General features: G+C 42.1%; 1 protein-coding gene across 5 annotated transcripts in view; it reads right to left on the bottom strand.

Moving 5' to 3' along the window:
- Window positions 1–16869, bottom strand: part of ELMO1 (engulfment and cell motility 1) — a 301412-nt gene extending 284543 nt beyond the window's left edge. For 2 of the 5 annotated variants that reach the window (XM_039715067.1, XM_039715065.1), the window contains exons 1-2: window positions 16387–16868; window positions 15221–15291 (exon numbers count right to left, since the gene is read on the bottom strand). The gene's annotated coding sequence lies outside the window, so the exon portion shown is untranslated. Of the gene's footprint in view, window positions 1–15220; window positions 15292–15865; window positions 16329–16386 lie in introns of those variants that run through there. The other 3 variants (XM_039715066.1, XM_039715064.1, XM_039715063.1) reach the window with 2 other exon arrangements.
- Window positions 16870–17478: the final 609 nt, after the last annotated feature.

Raw genomic sequence — 17478 nt, 5'->3', positions numbered from 1 at the left:
TTGGTTTTGTTAGGTCTCCTTCATTAGCCATACTCTTTCATGAGCAGAATAGGACTGCCTAAAAGTGTCTAAAATATAGTGCTTCATTGGAATTTTGAAGTGTTTAATGTTTAAAGTGAGTGCTTGCCAGTATTTTTATTTAAAAACATTGATAAAATTGCTAGAGCAGCCTTAATCTCACTTACCTAGAGGTTTCTACAACTACTCTGAGGCTTTGTGTGAAGTCACAACCTGCAAGTTTCAGAGTAGAAGCCAGGTAAGTTAAGAGATGACAATCTAATTTTAGTACAAGTTTTGGCTTTCAGGACTGTCATTTCAGTTTTCTTTAAAAAAAGCAAAATATTTTCTCATACATTTGTCTAACCAAAGAGAGCAAAGAGCTTCCAGTATGGGAAAGGGTTAAGGCAAACCCAATTGAATTCCTGGTGCAGGTTTCTAGCTGTTTAATAAGGCTCATCCCAGAACTTTTCCCTTGGAATTTCTGCTCTACCCAGTTTTCTGCTTTCAAAAACCTGTCTGAACTTTGCATCTTCGGGACCTCTATTGCTCTATGGAGTTGGTTTGACTGAGCTGACAATTTAAGAACAGAGTAGAAAAGGAGAAAAGAGACACAGATCCCCTACAAAGAAGCACAAAAATCTGTTGCTGTTTCTTGGGGTACCAAGGCAAAACTTCAGAGGGTAGCAGGAATGACCCAACTCTTTCAAGTAGCAGATATGCTTGCTCCCCATACCTAATACAACACTTTGCCAGCGGAAGTCCATCCTGGAATTTTGGCTTAGCATGCTGGAAACACCAGTTATACCAAAGCTTTTCTTTTATACATGACCTCAGCTAATACTTCCATTTCATTGCACAAGATCTCCTTTCAGCCCTAGCAAAACACAGAATTTTTGATCAATCTTATCTTTAAATAACTTTTCAAATAAATAACTGAAGCTAAAAAGCTCTATAGCTGTTGCTATTCACTCTTACGCTTCCATCAGTTATTTGCACAGTCATTCCCACTCTGATTTAATCATTCCTTTCATGACTGTCTAAGTCTACATTGAAAATGAGAACAGTAAATCAAACTAAGCACTTGGCAGGCATGTACTGGTGAGATCACAGCAAGATCCTGGAATAGCACAGGCACTCTCATATGGAAAAGGCTTGTGGAGTTCCCATGCAGTTCAAGTAACCATCATCTGACTCAATGAGCAATACTGAGACGGACACAGCCCTGTGTGGAAACCGGCTGTTAACGGGGTGAACACCCAGGGAGGCGGCACAACTGGCATCCAAAGCTTCACAACTAATGTGTCACAATATGTGATCTAGCCATATTACTGCGTTAATAAAACCAGCACGGATCAGAGCTTTTTTTATCTAACCACAGAAAGAAGCTCAGAGGTAAAAAGTCAAAAGCAAGAATATGAAGTCCCCATTAAAAGGTAAGCCTGAATACACAGAGAGGGTTTAATTTCTCTGACTTTCAGTTAAATGAAATACAATGTTTTATGAGGTGGAAAAACAAGGTCTTGTTTAGAAAAGGTGTACTTGGCCCAAGGAGAATCACAAAAGAATTACTTAAAATGTGTTTGTGATTCATCATGGTTCAATAACTTCTCATGAATGCTAATGTGTTTCAGAGAGATAGAAAGGCTTGTGCAGGTGTGACAGAAACAATTAGTCAGTTATTAGTAAGTGCTGGCTTCACTGGCAGCCACGCTGCTGGAGCTCCACATTACCTGTAAGCCTGCCAGTAACTCTCCACATGCTCCTGATATTTAGAACTGCCAAAGAGGCAGGACAACAAGTTAAATCTGTGAACATTCATTTCTTTCCCCTCATTTTGCCTGCCTCCATGACAAAATTTGCAGTTAAAGTAAAATGCTACATGCTTAAGACAGTGTGACTCCTGTTCAGGAATAAGTGTAAGGAGACAGTCCAAGTTTATCCACAATAAACTAATCTACACAGTAACTCATTGAATTTCCTCTCCAAGACCTTCTAAAAAGGTGCTTATTTCAGAAGAAGTATACCTACATGGATCTACCTATACAGAACACAACAGACAGCTTTGTTTAAATTTAAACTTCACCTTGCTTTAGTGTAACTACTCCCTCCACCAGTAGCTTTACAGCAAGCAATAAAATTTTATTCTTTTTTAGCACTCTGGAGATCCACTCATTTCCACAGGCCTTGCAACAACATTTAGAGAAAATTTTCAAATGTGTTGCCTATTACCCTGATATCTGGCATCCTTTCCTAAAGCAGAAGTCAGAACAGCATGGAGGACTGTTTAATTTAATTTTCTTTCAGCTTTTAAGGAAATACGCTAAGATCCCTTAATGACAAATGATGTTCAACACTTAAAAGGTGACCCTCCAACAGATACTTAGGAAAAACCCAGCATTTTCTGAGAGCAACAGTTTAATCCCAGCAATCATGCTCCAGCAGCAAGCCAGAGATGTGTTTACAGCAGCAAAGAACAGCCTGGCTTTGACTCTGTGCCTCACTACACACCCGAGACTCAACTGCTCCAGCATAATGTTCATCCTCACTACGAGACAGACATCACAATTTTTGTAGCATAGTGAATCTCTGAAATGAATAGCAAATAATTCACTAGTGGCTGAATTTATTAGCTATACAAAATTCTCAGGGTCAAAGGCCAGTGAAATGAGATGAAAACCATTAGGCCAGCAGACTTCAGATTCTTTTGATCAAGAACACAGCCATATGCCTTTGTCCTTTATCCAACCACAGTTCCAATTAAATTTGCAGGAACTCAGTTTTTCATCTGGTTTAGTGGCTAATTTCCTCATATTCACTACCAGTAAAATAACAAGCATAAACCCCAGACTGTGCTGTTGTACTGCAAGTTTGCACACATGCATGCATGTGCATGGATATAAAAGCCAAATATTTTGATTAAAAGAATGCTTCCTGAGTGCAGATTGCAGTCTCTTGTTTAAATAGCAAAAATCTTCATAGGAAGGCTTTCCAAGCTGTTCAGAAAGTACCTATGGTCAGAGGCACAGCTGCACAAGATGGGTGCTTCCCATCCCACTGATCTGTGCATTTATTTTCTCCATCGCATCATTATCTATACCTGCAAAAAAGAATATGACCCATATCTGTCTTGGTTTGTACTGAATTAACAGGAGCAAAAGTTAAGTCCATCTTTAATTGTAATTTAATAAGAATCTTTGCTGTCTTCACGCCCACCCACCCACCTTAAAGGACCCAGAATAATCTAGGATTGGCCTTAAAAGCTCAAGAGCTTCCTTACTCCCACTGTAGCCTTATGGCAGACAACCCATAATGCTGTCTGCCAAGGACTCAAACAGGCTCTGCAACAGCAGACAGAAAGGATGGAGAGGGAAGAAGTTAAAAGAAAAGGAATGAGAAAGGCAGTGACCATTCTGAAGCAGCAGCCAGTTTGTATGCCCCCTGACCTGCAGGACAATCCAAGGTGCCACTTGGGCTTCACTGTTCTCCCCAGAGGATGCCAAGGTTGTTTGCAAACCTGTTATGGTCCTGCCCTGCCACCAGATCCTGCATCCAGCTGAGCAACATATTATATAAAAATGAGCATGTGTCGGAACTGTGGAGGGCTGAGGAATATTTACCTAATGAATGTGCCATTGTGTTCTGCTCTTCCACTCTTCAGTCAGTTAGAAGTTATACAACAGCTCAGATATTCAGTTTCCATATGCCTGACAGACTAAGCTCATGTGGCTTTGTGTGGGGAAACCCCCCAAAGTTATATATCACATGGATTTAAATTACTAAACTGAAACACTGCAAATCATAAATTCCTTCTTTCAAGCTTATCTTGCAAAAAAACCAGGAACTAAATAAACTCAGCAATACCTTCCCCTCCTCTTTTGGGGCTTGCTAATGCTTTCCCCTTCCACTTGTTTTATTTCTCTTTTCTCCTCCTTCATTCAACCTTATTCTACCATCATCAAATGCTTCAAGGAGCCCAAATGTTTTTTCTGCCCTTTCTTTGCAATGCCAAGTTCGGCCTTTCACTGCCAGTCTTGTTATCCTCTCCCCCCTCCAGTAGTCCTTCCAAAACTATAATCCATTCTTTTAAGAGCTGCATTTTCTGTTGATAGTGCTAGAGGCCAGGAAGGCTGCTGGCAGTACAGTTCTAACAAAGAGTCTGAAACTGAACAATCTCTAGGGATAAGGAAGTCCAAGACATGGTTTTTAAAATAAGAATAATAATAATAATGCCTCTGGCATTGGCAGCTTTTAAACATGAACACATAAAATTTCCCTTCCAAAGGGGCAGGTAACGTACAACGCTTCAGCAATGAATACCTGCTCCTCCTACCTACGTTAAATGCTCTGCAGAATAGAAGTAAAACACATTACACTGGGGAGTCATATACCTACAGATGTAAATCACATTCTACTATTTGTAGTCGATTTCTGCAGAAGCAAATGGTGATGCCAAATGCTACAAATTTCTGCTTCCTAATACAGCCTTGCTCTTCTTCTAACAATTGTGCAAGGTGAACCACTGACAGCTGCAGAATGACACTATTTTTTGTCAGAAATACTTTAAAATAACTACTGCAGAAAGACACGTTATTTTATGCCAATGTCTCAGCAACTCCATCTTTTTGTCTGCAAGGGTAACAACAGGGAAACTGCTGCTCCTCAAAGTTGCTCTACTAACACAAATGAGAGAAGCTCCTTCTCTTCCTAAATACTTTGCTTTAGTAGCATACTAGTGGGAAAGAAGCAGATAACTTCTTCCCCTGAGGTATCCAGATTGTTCTGCAAATAGCAAAAGCCTTTGCAATTATCACATGTATCACATATATCACACTCGGCTTTCACTGATTTCCTGAGTTCCTCAATGGGACCAGAAGCAGCTGAAGACTAGTTTTAGACCTTAGAAAGGAAAAAGTAACTCTGCATATTTTAAGTCTGCATCAATTTCTTACAAAATTCAGGGAAGGTTCCTTCCTTTCTTTGACCTCAATTTTTCATTCAAGACTTTAAGCACTGAACTGTGGCAATGTGGACGCATTCTCTGCACAAAGATGTTACACGCTGCTCACAACTGAAGAAGCAATATTTACAGCACTGTGTAACTGAGATCATTCTCTTTCTTCTATTTCTACAGGCCAAAGTCTAGAGGTTTAGCACCTCTGTACTGAAAATGTGGACGCATTCTCTGCACAAAGATGTTACACACTGCTCACAACTGAAGAAGCAGTATTTACAGCACTGTGTAACAGACAATTCTCTTTCTTCTATTTCTACAGGCCAAACTCTAGAAGTTTCTAGCACCTCTGTACTGAGTGACTTTATTTTAGAAAGAGAAACTGAGTTATGCCAGCTGTTCAAGATTATTTGGTGAACATTTTTAGTGAAAGTATTATGGCAAGTTATTACCAGATTTTATTGTACAAGATCAAGAAAACTCCTGAACAGCTTCCTCCATGAAGACTGCAAAAAGCTACAGATGAAGTTTTTCTTTTGAAATAAACAAAAGAAACAAACCCTAATCCAAACACACACATAAAAACCCCAAACATTCAGAGCTTTTTTTCAGTTTCAAGTGTAGATATCCCAACATTAAACTAGTATGAATACAAAACAAAAAGTTATCAAGAATGTCAAGGGTTAGTATTTTTCATTAAATCATATTGCTACTTCATGGTTTTTTATCTATGGACAACCTTTATTACAGAACAATCTGCTGTAATTCAGAGAGGAAAGAGAGATGGTCCTTCACTCATGAAATCTAGATATTTCCAGAGTCTTTATGTACACTCCCGTAAGAGCTCATGCCAGTTGTCCAGTAATATTTTAAAACCACCTATGCTCATTTTCATTGACAAAGTGCTTTCTAAACCATTCATTTTTCTTTGATTTTATCTTCACTAGGCTTTGTGCCACCATCAGAATAAAAAATGAAAACAAAAGCAGATTCTCAAACTGAATTTAACACTTTTTAAACACTTTTTTTTTTGCCTTTAGCAAGTACTAAGAGTTTGAGAATTTCTACCTACAGTTGATATGTAGGTTTACTCATTAAAAATACTGGACAATCAAACCTAAATGGATCTGTCCTGAGCTTTTCCCAGTGTCTGGTGGAAATTCCACTATATAATTCAACAGATAGAGAAGTTCAGTTCTGTCTGTATCTGAAAAAAATTGATTGCAGATCTTTTTTGCCCTGTTTGGCTAAATCATCTCACCAAAGCACAACAATTACAGCAGGAACTTCATATTAAAATCTAGCACATATTGTCCATGGTGTGCCTTGGGAAGGCAATTCCTAGCTTTTATTCAGAAAATAGCTTACAAATATATATCTTTGTGTCTACATTTTGCCTACTGTCTACCCTTGTGTTTTTAAATTAAGAAGATGCTCAAAACAACCTCCAAGTTTCCTAATTCACTTCAGGTTAGCTTTATCAATACAGAACACAACCTTGCCTTGCTCCCATTTTTAACCTCTCCTATAGAACAAGTAAAGATGAAGTGACCACACTGACCAGGCTCACCTCTCTCTTTTGGCAAACACAGGAAATTAAGAGATCTTCCTGCAGCTCTCACAAGCTAGCATTTGACTGATTAACTCTTTGTGCCAATTACTTTAAAAAAAAAATAGATCCTGGAGTTCAGACTAGATGATCTTTAAAGGTGCCTTTCAACCCAAACTTTTCTGTGACCCAGATTAATTTTTAACAAAGATATTTTTCTCCCAAGGCTTCTCTAAGTCATGTCTCTTGTCCCATGTAGTGTGTATATGAAATGACAACACACATGGACCACCATACTGAAAACCCACAACCCTTTCCCCTTGGCTGCTCCTGATAGCACAGTTAATTACATGCATAGTTCTAATTATACATCCATAACTAACACTTGTCTATCTTGACAAAGAGGATGCTGCTGGAACAGACTGGGATGAAGAAGTTAGAAGATGTAGAAGACATTTTATGAGCCCTGTCAACTGGTGTTATGCACTTCTTACCAGAATCTGCACTGTGTGGCACACCTGAATTCCCCCCTCCATCTTTCCTGTTAGAACACTGCTTGCATTGAAACATTGGAGGGCAGTCATCCTGAGGATGCACTCACTCAGGGCATCAAGCTTTTTACCTGAGGCAAAGACCAAAACGACATTTTTCCAATATCAAACCAGTGATTTGCAATGTCTCTTCCATCACATTAAAACTACATAGTTGCACAATGCCATTCCACCACAGTTACATATCTCATAGACAACCTGTAGCAGAAAACACTGCACCTCCGGTACCACTGGCCCAGATACTCTCTGAATTCAAAAGCAAGACATCAGCAGTATAAAAACTGCACTGACTCAGGCTTACCATTTCCAAATTAAATTAAAACTACTGGTTCTCCTAAATGACTCCAAATTGCTACCTCTCCGTTCAATCCACATCCACAGCTGGGGCTTCTTTGTTACAGAGGAGACAGCTACTCACAGGACATTCTCTAAAGGGGGCCCTCAACTCTGAATTTCAATAGATCAAGAGAAAAAAGCCTCAAGACAGGAAAGCAAGGCTTATCCCCTTAGCCAAGCTTATGAAGACCAATGAACACAGCAAGAACAATTAGCTGGAAACAAAGGACCTATGGGTTGACTTAAGTTTGATTTTCTAGTCTAGCTTGGTGGACTATGTACTGATTTAGGGGAGGGAAGTCCAACTGGTTTTTCCTTTATTCCATCATTCCTTTAATTAGAAAATGTAGCCTATAGGCCAGTACAGTTAGTTTTTTCAATCTTCATATATTAATTATACAGAATTAATTCAAAGCTAACTCTTTCCATCTCTAAAGTGAAATTAATAATTTTACAAAATTTAAGCAATTTGGAGCATATAGGAAAAAAATCTTAAAAACTAGTGGTTTAATTTCAATCCACATACCAATGCATTGTGGAAGTTTTGATCCCTCTGGCCTATGACCTGGGAGCCCAAAGTAAAATCCTAGTGTAAATAGCCCAAGACCATTTTATTTATGCATTTGTATCAAAACAGAACTCAAATTCCAACTTGGATTTAAAATTATACAGATTATTTTTTTTCCCTTCTCTCTCAGCAGACATTTCTCCTTTATCATAATGTGTCTTCTGAGTCACTTACAGCTGCAGGGGATGAACTCTTTGCCACCTCTACCTTCCAGAAAATCATTGCAACACAGCATGACACAACCAACACTTGTTACCCCAACACACACCCAGACACTCTTCCAACAAGCTAAATTCCTAAGGTAGCTGAAGGAAAAAATGGGCTATTTTTAGCAGGTCAAGAAGTAAAAGCCCAGACTATTGGATATGAAAAAAGTTTATGAAAGATGCTGCACATGGTTACAACTTAAGGCTAATCCAAGAAACACAGAGGGCAGAACAGATGCCCAGGTTTCCACAGTTTGTCCAAATATGGCAGAGAAAAAAAGCCAGGAGAGAAAGGCTCAGAGTAACACAAGGCAGTGAGATAATTTTTCTCTTTCAAAATTGCTTTCCACATTTGCGTTTTTAAAAAAGTTTCAATTTTAGCTCCAAAATATGAAAATCAGTCCTTTCAAATGAGACCACATAAACTGACCTACTTCTAACATTAGTTACAATTAAAGAAAAAACAAACAAAAAGAAAAACAAAAACAACAAACAACCAAACCCACCCAAAACGCAAACAACAATTTTTTTTTTTTTTCCAAGGTCTGAATTTTTTTTTTAATGCCCTTTGCCTCCTTTTCTGGAATGGGCACTAGCTGCCAAATCTTTATTTGCCATAAATATGGTAAAAATTGTATTAAGTGCTCCAAAATGAAAAAGACAAAAGACCTTCTCTTTTTATTTTGTAGGCTCCACCCAAAACGCAAACAACAATTTTTTTTTTTTTTCCAAGGTCTGAATTTTTTTTTAATGCCCTTTGCCTCCTTTTCTGGAATGGGCTGTCAAATCTTTATTTGCCATAAATATGGTAAAAATTGTATTAAGTGCTCCAAAATGAAAAAGACCTTCTCTTTTTATTTTGTAGGCATTTTGGTTGACGGGCTCCTTTTTCTCGCCCTTTCCCTGAGCAGTTACAACCACCACACTAAGTGTGTCTTTTGGTCTCCAATGGATATTCTAGCTTGTTCAGATTTTCTACCTTTTCTTTTTCTTTTCTTTTTTCTTTTTTTTTTTTTTTTTTTTAGAAAAAGAAGATTAAGCACAACAAGAGAAGTTATGCGTATCTATAGAAGAGATTTTAGACCTACATAAAGTAGAGCTCAGAATCAGACCCCACATCTAGGCCTGAATTTTGCAAGTTTGATGAGCGGAAGAGATTTCAGCGCATGTGTGAAGAGGGACAGTGGGAGGTGGGGTGAAAAGGTTGATAGGAGGAATGTACTTGAACCACAGGGGGTAGAGCTTCAACAGATGAGTCTGCTGGTGCTTGAAGGGAGGAGAAAAAAAAAAAAAAAGAAAACTTGGGAGAGGGAAAAAAAAAGCCAAACACCAATACTCCAACATTTTAACAGCATAGGGACCAAAGGGTATACCAGATATCTTTTCCAGAATCCAAGGACAAGTACTTACGTTTAGGAATTTTTTTTCACTTGGTTTGGCTCAGTGCTACTGAAAAAGTTTGTCCAGAAGTCCATGTGCCGAGCCAACATTTATTAGGTTTCAATTTCCAGCTGAAGCCACAACTGCTGCTATGAAAATTAATGTGGCAATTGTACCAGAAAGCAAAGCAATGGAAAAGACTGCACTGGTATGTAACAAGTACATTCACTGGCACCAAGAGAAAAAATTGTATTGCATCAACCTGTGTCCCAGACATTTTTCTCTTCTCATTAACAGAGAAAAAAATGTGCAAATCAAATTTATTGTTTGGCCAGAGGATATCATATGAATACTTATAAATTGCTCATCACCCAATCTCAGTATGTCCTAAAATATGAAGTAGCAATTTGAAGAGTAACCCCTGCTATGTTCCTATCAACAAGATTCAATAAAGAATACTGCAAATCGCCAATCAAGCCAGTCAGAAAGCCTGAACTGCTCACGAGGTATCTTTGCCAAAACCCACATATCCCTCAAACCTCTGCTGTACTATGTGATAAATGTATGCTGGCTGAAGAGAATGAAAGATGGGCAAGCAATAGTTTCACTTCAGCTACAGATTCAAGCAGCAGAACACATGCACGCACTGAGAGTATATGAATAGTTAGTTAAAACAAATCTAAAAGATCAAGTCACCATCAGAAGGATTACAGATGGGTTTCAAGTCCACAAACAAATGCACAAAGTACTTACAGCATGTGCCTGGTCACAGGAAAGGACAGCTACATACTGAATTTTATGGAAGTTTCAAACAGACTACATCAGGAGACCTGACTCTTACCATTTTTACCATGAGGCTGGCAATAATCTAGAAGTAAACCACCTTTGAATAGCAACAGTCATCTAATCTCACAACACACATAAAAATCCCAGCTGAAGGAGGTAGATTGAAGGGTTGACAGCATTATTTGAGCCTGTTGTCAAACCCTGCATATCCCTCCTCTTGAATAACTTCAAAATGTTGGACCTATTTGATATGGGTTGTCAAATTCATACATTTTCATTAAGGAAAAGAAGGTTCACAGGGAGAATTTTGTCCGGGTTCATGCACACTCCGATTTCAAAAAAAGCTCTGGCAAATTAGATAATCATCAGGCAAGCTTCTTCTGTTGTATTAAAGAAAGGGAATTTAATGTCATCATATCTCCAGAATCTGAAGTTCTCCTAGAAGCAGTGACCTGTCCTCCCTTTCAGTTGAAGCAAGCTCAACAAGAAGAGCCAGGTTATTATGCGTGCATTCATGTAGCTGATAGAGAAATTATACCATCCCTGATGACACAGTATTTCAGAGACAGATTTACCCTTCATATGCCAACCATAAATTAGGAATGTACAATAAAGCCTTTAAGCTAGAGATTTTAAGAACATAGGAGACGATACACACTTCAGGCCACAGCTTTTCTTAGAAATCTTAAATAGAATTATTCATGTGAATAATAATCTAAGGGCTCCCAGGACAAAGAATTTAAGGACTGGGCAAAGACCTTGAAATCATGAGAGCTGGGATAGATAAATACCAAAGAATAAGGTACCAAAGTAGAAGTGGCAAACGTGGAGGAAGAAGTTACAAGGAGAGTTTAACTTAAAGAAATAACAATCAGAAGGAAAGCAGAAAAAAAAGACAAAATGCACACAACCAGGACACAGATACAGTTTTGTAATAAACCTATTTGGGAATAATTTGTTTTCTTATTTTCCACCCTCTCACCCCCCCCTCCCCGCCCCCCCCCCCCCCCCAATCCCCAGCCTCTTTACTGAAGATGATGTTTAACAAATATTTTAAATCAACTTAATTACATCTGAAAAGGGAAGTCTTTCCCCTAAGCATTGAGTTGTAGCTCCCACTCCCTCCCTTCTGCTAGTGCTAACTTCTGTGGAGTTTTGCAGTGCTATTTGACTGTAAATGGAACACAGCAGAAACAGTAGTAAGACGACTTCGGTCCCCAAAGGTGGTAAGAACAGGTCCTTTATCATATTTGCATAACACCTCCAGGTAGTATACTCAGCTTTCTAAAGAACTCCATAGCCTACTCCCTAGAAATGCACCAAAATGAGTTCATTTAAACTAAACCACTTTTCTAGAGGAGATCCCTACCAGCAGTACCTACAAGTCTTCATTGCAGTGATTTATTGCAGAACAAAAAATGCCTTGTCCCCTAACTTCTCGCAATTAACTTTCCTCTCCTAGCATCCATTGACAGCAAGCCTGCTGCAGACAAATCAAATACTCACACTGGAAACCTGCTGTCAGGGAAAATAAATCAATGCACTTTCAAGGGTTTGCAAACAAGCACCACGTGAATCCCTATTCACCTTGCTCTTGAGTGCAGGCATGTGCTTTACAAAGCCATCTGCCCACCAGCTTGAGAAATCAGTACCTTTCTTACTGATTGGCACCACACATGTGGCACCAGCCACTAAGTGCCTGCCCAGAACACAGAAGTTTTCCTCTGTCAGATCTGAAATTGAGAGAAGAGGAAGCATGCTAGCTATCCCCTGGAGCACAGACTTCTCATTAATATTCCTCTTCCATGTTAACAGTGATCAGAAAACAGAGGAAGCTAGCAGGAAGGTTATGGCATTATTTTCAATCTCTCTTTTGTGTCTCACACTTGCAAAAATGAAAGATCACACCACAGAACCAAATTCTTGCAAACAGCTTGATGCAAAAATGCTGAGCAAAAGATAGCTCTGCAAGTTTGTAACTCTTCTTCCATTAATCTCTCTAAACCCATCTTCATGAAGTTTATTTGTCACATATATATTATCACCTCTTAGATCAGTACTATCAAATGCTTGCCAACATTCTGACTTCTGCCAATTGCTTTTAGTTTCTCTTTCCTTTTACAGTGCTATATTTGAAAAGAGAGGAGAAAAAAGAAAAGGAAAAAAAAGGTGACTTGAGTAGAAGAAAAATTATTCCAAATCCTTTAAACAGTTGCTCTGTTAAATTGACACAAGTTTAACAACGTGTACTTGGCACATTCCTCTTGCCACGAATACAAGAAACTTTAAAAAAAAAAAACCTCACTCAAAGCAGGAAAATCTTTTAAAGATACAGCACATACCTTGCTGAACAGTGGTATGATAGCTGTTACAAAGCCATTTGTAGATTCAAGTGTTCAACATTTGTAGATTCAAGTGAACAACAACAAAAACAACACAACTGTAAAGGTTTTTTCTTTTTTTCTTTTTTTTTTTTTTTTGAAATCTTCTTTTTAATAGAATGACTGAATGGGGAGTCAAATCTTACTAGCCCATTCTCACTCAAATTGTACATTCCAGACAGAGCAGACACGGCAGAGGAGAAAGTCTACAAGACCCAGTAACTGTGCAGAGAAATAGACCAAGAGAAAACAGTACTTTTGTTGGATTCAAGGGTACATTATATTTTCTAGCTCCCAGAGTTCCCAAAATCCCATCACCTTCTACAAATGTGGAGAGTTCTTTTAATACAAGGACGTGCTGCACATTCACAGCACAGCATGACAAAGAGAGCTCGTAAATTTTAAAGAGATTGTTTATTTCAAGGAAACTAACTATCAAGTGACAGCAAAATCCCAGCTTGAGAGGAAAATTGTACTTGATGGCCTCATCTAAGTCCCAAGCAAATCCTTATTTGAGGATCACAGAATTATAAACACTGTGGCTGGCAATATATCAAAATAAAACAAAACAACAACAACAGCTTGTTATTGGAATAGGAGAACACTGCATGTTAGCGTGCAGGTGCACTGGCAGAGATCTGGGGAAACCTTTTCCTAGTAACACTTAAATCTATAGGCATTAGCCACTCACTCCATCACATACTGAAGCCACCTACAGTATCAAAAGAAGAAAGCAACAAGTCTTGCATATGAACATGGGAGCTCTCCTCCCTGTGTATCAACATGGAAAACATGAGATCACATTCCAACTCTGTAGGCTGGACATTGCGAGAACGCATGTGTGTGAGCCCAGACCTTAAAATCAAAGAGACTTCTACTAGGTAGACAAAAACAAAGAGCGGAAGGAAGGGTGGAGCACACGTTACTCTTGATCTGTAATTCGCTACCTCGCAGCATTGCTGTCAGGAAGCTAAATGCACACAGCAGTGGTTCAGCAACAGTTACACTTTTACATGCCATAATAAGTTTTGTTTGATGAGAACCAGGGTAAAAGGGCATTAAAAAATAACTTTGTATGACAACACAGCATGTTGCACCCAAACAGCAAGAATACAGAAGTGCTGGCTTTTAAGAGCACCAATGGTCAGGTTATATAATGACAACTGCAGAACTGCAGATACTTTTGGTTTACCAAGACTGCTACAAAGTAAGCAGGTAAGAGTTTTTCCTCTCCCCTCAGCAAAATCTGTCTGAACTCTTCACTAGTAGTAAGTTTTTCCTGGCACATGGAGAATATAAGGAAAAATATCAAAATGGTAAATATAGAAACCTGTTTTCTTTCCTCTACTGCCCCTCCCCCGCCCATCAGCAAGTCGTTCATTAGAACAAATCCTCAGACAACGATACTCAGTGCAAAGTTGCAAACTACTGAGAAAGCAGGTGTATAGCAGCGCACAGTGAGTTTCAAATAAATTACAAAAAGAGAGAAAAGAAAGTCACCTACCCCTGTGCAAACCTTTCCAGTATGAATAAATTGTGATTCAGGTTTGCCTCTAGACGAGTCAATTCACACACTCAGATCCACAGACTGCACTGACAGTATCTTTTACTAATACCCATTTCACATCATGTTCCTGTTTTAACCATACTAATCTTTCTTTTCTCTCACTAGTGAGTTTTAAAAGCTGCTGCAGTAGTTTTAACAGCTTTATGACGTGTGTTAATGGATATTTTGCTAACAGTACACAAGAGGGACTTTTACCAGCAAGCTGTCACCGCTGCTGTTACTCCTCCTTATCTAGTTACTGGTCATCAGATTAGATCCCTACCACCTACTTATACAGCTAAAAAAAGAAAAAGGAAAAAAAAAAAGAGGGAATCAGGGAAAGAAAACCTTCAAAGAAAGCAAACTTGCAGTTCAGACTGGAAGAACTTTATGTAAATTTCAATGTATTTTCTTTCCTCTGTAATATTCTGCCTAAGCCACTCAATCAAGCAGGAATGACATGGAAAGAATGGGACTAATGCGAACAATGAATGATCCATAAATGTCTACAAGATTATGTAACTGAAGATGAGATGGCATGCATGTGTGCGTGCATTTGGGGGAAAGCAGGAGAAACAGACAAGGAGAAAGAGGAGGAAACAACATCTTCTGTCACAGATACAGGACTCAGTACAGTTCTTATGCAGTTTCCCTCTCTTCCCAAAAGACAAATATTTTAACCAAGGACAATCAGGCAGCTAAGGAAAAAAAGCAAAAGAAAACCTATTTGCTAATGAATACACTTCAAAACATCCCTGGCAGAAATTGCACCATAACTGCAGTATCATGAAGCAAGCTCATAGACAACGATGTTTATACTATAGCAATTAACACACGGTACATTTCCTACACTGTTATTATCATTGGCATTCTCTCTGTGTTTGTTACACATTTTGAGCCTTGGCAGGTTAAGAGATATTCTTATAAAGTTAACAACAAAACGTTGCTGATTTGAAATGTACTCACTGTTATTTTTCAGGAACTCCTATATTTACTTTACACCATTCTCAGGGGAGAGCTGAACAGTTGTATTAGTTCTGCAAGGAAAAGATATTCAAAATAAACTTTGCAAAGGCTTTGAGCCAAAAAAACTTCACAAATGTAACTTTTTAGACCCAGTACCCACTTGCTCTACAAGGCTGCACACTGTGGCTTTGCATAATCACCACCCACAGTTCAGAACAATCATTTCATCTGAAATTCATCAGCGGTTTGATCACTTGTGCGAGCATAAACTCAGGAAAAGGAGCACACGGCACACGCACCCCCTCCCACCCCCTAAGAAGCTGCCGGCTGCCGGGTCGAGGGGGAGGCATGCCCTCGGAGGCGGCGGCTGGGTACCAACGCCTTGCTCGGGGCTGGCTGCCTGCGGAGATGCACTTGCTTCAAAGTTGAGGCTTCTCCTCCCGAGCGGCGCCCGCGGCGGTGCGGACACTTGCTGCGGCCGCAGCCTCCGCCCGGGCCTGACCCCGCGCATCAACCCCCGCGGGTCCGGCCGCGGCGGTGCGGACACTTGCTGCGGCCGCAGCCTCCGCCCGGGCCTGACCCCGCGCATCAGCCCCCGCGGAGCGCCGGTCCCGCCGCCTCGGGCGAGGCCCCGCCGCCACTCACCCCCGGCCCGGAGGTGCGCGCCTCCAGTCCGCTCCCCTCGCCGGCGGCCTCCGGCCACCAGGAGCGGGCAGGGCTGCCGGGGCACGGCAGGGAGCCGAGGAGGGGACGGAGCGGGAGGAGGTGGTGGCGGAGGAGGAGGCGCCGGCGAAGTGGCGGCGGGGAGAACCGGGAGGCTGTGGCGGCAGCGGCCGGGGGCCGGCGGAGAGGGCAGGGCGGCGGGAGGAGCCGCTGTGCGAGGCGAGGCGGGTCGGGCCGGGCCGCCCCCCCGCCGGCAGCCGCCGTCCGAGGCCGCGCCGCACTGACAAGCACAGCGCTGCGCTTCCTCTTTCTCACAGCGACGGCGGCCGCCCCCCGCCCCGCACCTCCCGCCGCGGGGACCGGCTGCGGCGCTCGCCCGGGCAGGTGCGGGGCTCGCCAGCCGCCTGCCCCGTCCCGTTCCTCCTCCCCGGCTGCCCTGCGTGCCTCTCCGCGCTCCCCCGCTCCGCCCGGCCAGTTCCCGCTCCGGACCGAGGCGCTCCTACCTCCGGCGTGGGCAGCGTCCCCCGCCCGGCCGCCCCCGCCGCGGGAGCCACGCTCCGCTCCGCGCCGCCGCCTCGGTGCGGTGCGCTGGGCTGCCCGCGGCACTATCCCATCCCGGGGCTCGCACAGGCACCCGCCGCTCGCACTTCCTCTTCCTTCCTCCTGCTGGCCGGGCCGCGATGTGCAGCCCCGGGCCGGCCGCTGCCGAGGGGTCCCGCGGATCGGCAGCACCTGCGGGCGGGGGGCGACACCCGCTGCCGCCTCCGCCCGCCGCCGCTCCGCTTCCCCCGCGCGGGGGTGCGGCTGCCGTCCCTCCTCCTGCAGCTCCTGAACGAGGGATCTGGGGCTGTCTCCTTGCCTTTGGAATAGCTGTTTGTGTTTTGATGCCGCTTCTCTCCTCGGAGAGCCGCCGCCGCTGAGCAGCCCTGCGGCGGGCACGCTGCGGCGCACGTCTGTTCGCCCCCGAAGCGAGCGAGCGTCCGGGGAAGCCCAGCCCAGCCCAGCCGGGCCGCTCCGGGCCGGGACCCGCCGGGAGGGGGCGGCCGCAGCCCCGCTGCCACCCCTGCCCCGCTCCGCCGCTGGCACCGGCTGCTGCCCAGGCCCCGGCGCTTCAGCATCCCCGCGGCCCGCCAGCGCCGGGGAGCGAGGAGTGCACGGCTCGTGGCTTTTGCTCGCTGGAAAAGTCAAATATCAAAGCTCTGATTTTGTTCTCCGTCTTCCTGAAAGAAAAGTGATCAATAAGCTCTGTTTTATTTTTCTTTAATGACTTAACCCACAGTTACTGTGTGAACTACGCAGGGTATGTGACCCTGCAAACCATCAAATTATATCTTCTAATACCAGATAGTGAGGGTGGTGTTTGTTTTCTTTATTTCTTTTTTTCCGAAGCTCTGTACATTTCGCTTTGATAAGAACTGATAGCCACGAAGCCTGGCTGTGGTACAGCAACTTTAATTGTGTGGTGTAACAAAATTTACTTATTGTGAAATATCCCATCATACATGAAGACCAAAACCTGCAGAATTACTGATTCTAATCTTGCATATAATTGTGTACAAGAGGATCTTTATGCCGGGTAATAATTCCCAGTGATT

The sequence above is a fragment of the Passer montanus genome, unplaced genomic scaffold (genome assembly GCF_014805655.1).
Source record: "Passer montanus isolate IOZ18808 unplaced genomic scaffold, ASM1480565v1 scaffold32, whole genome shotgun sequence".
NCBI classification, from domain to species: domain Eukaryota; kingdom Metazoa; phylum Chordata; class Aves; order Passeriformes; family Passeridae; genus Passer; species Passer montanus.
The sequence above is the reverse complement of the archived record's forward strand: the minus strand, read 5'-3'. Positions and strand labels throughout refer to the sequence as shown.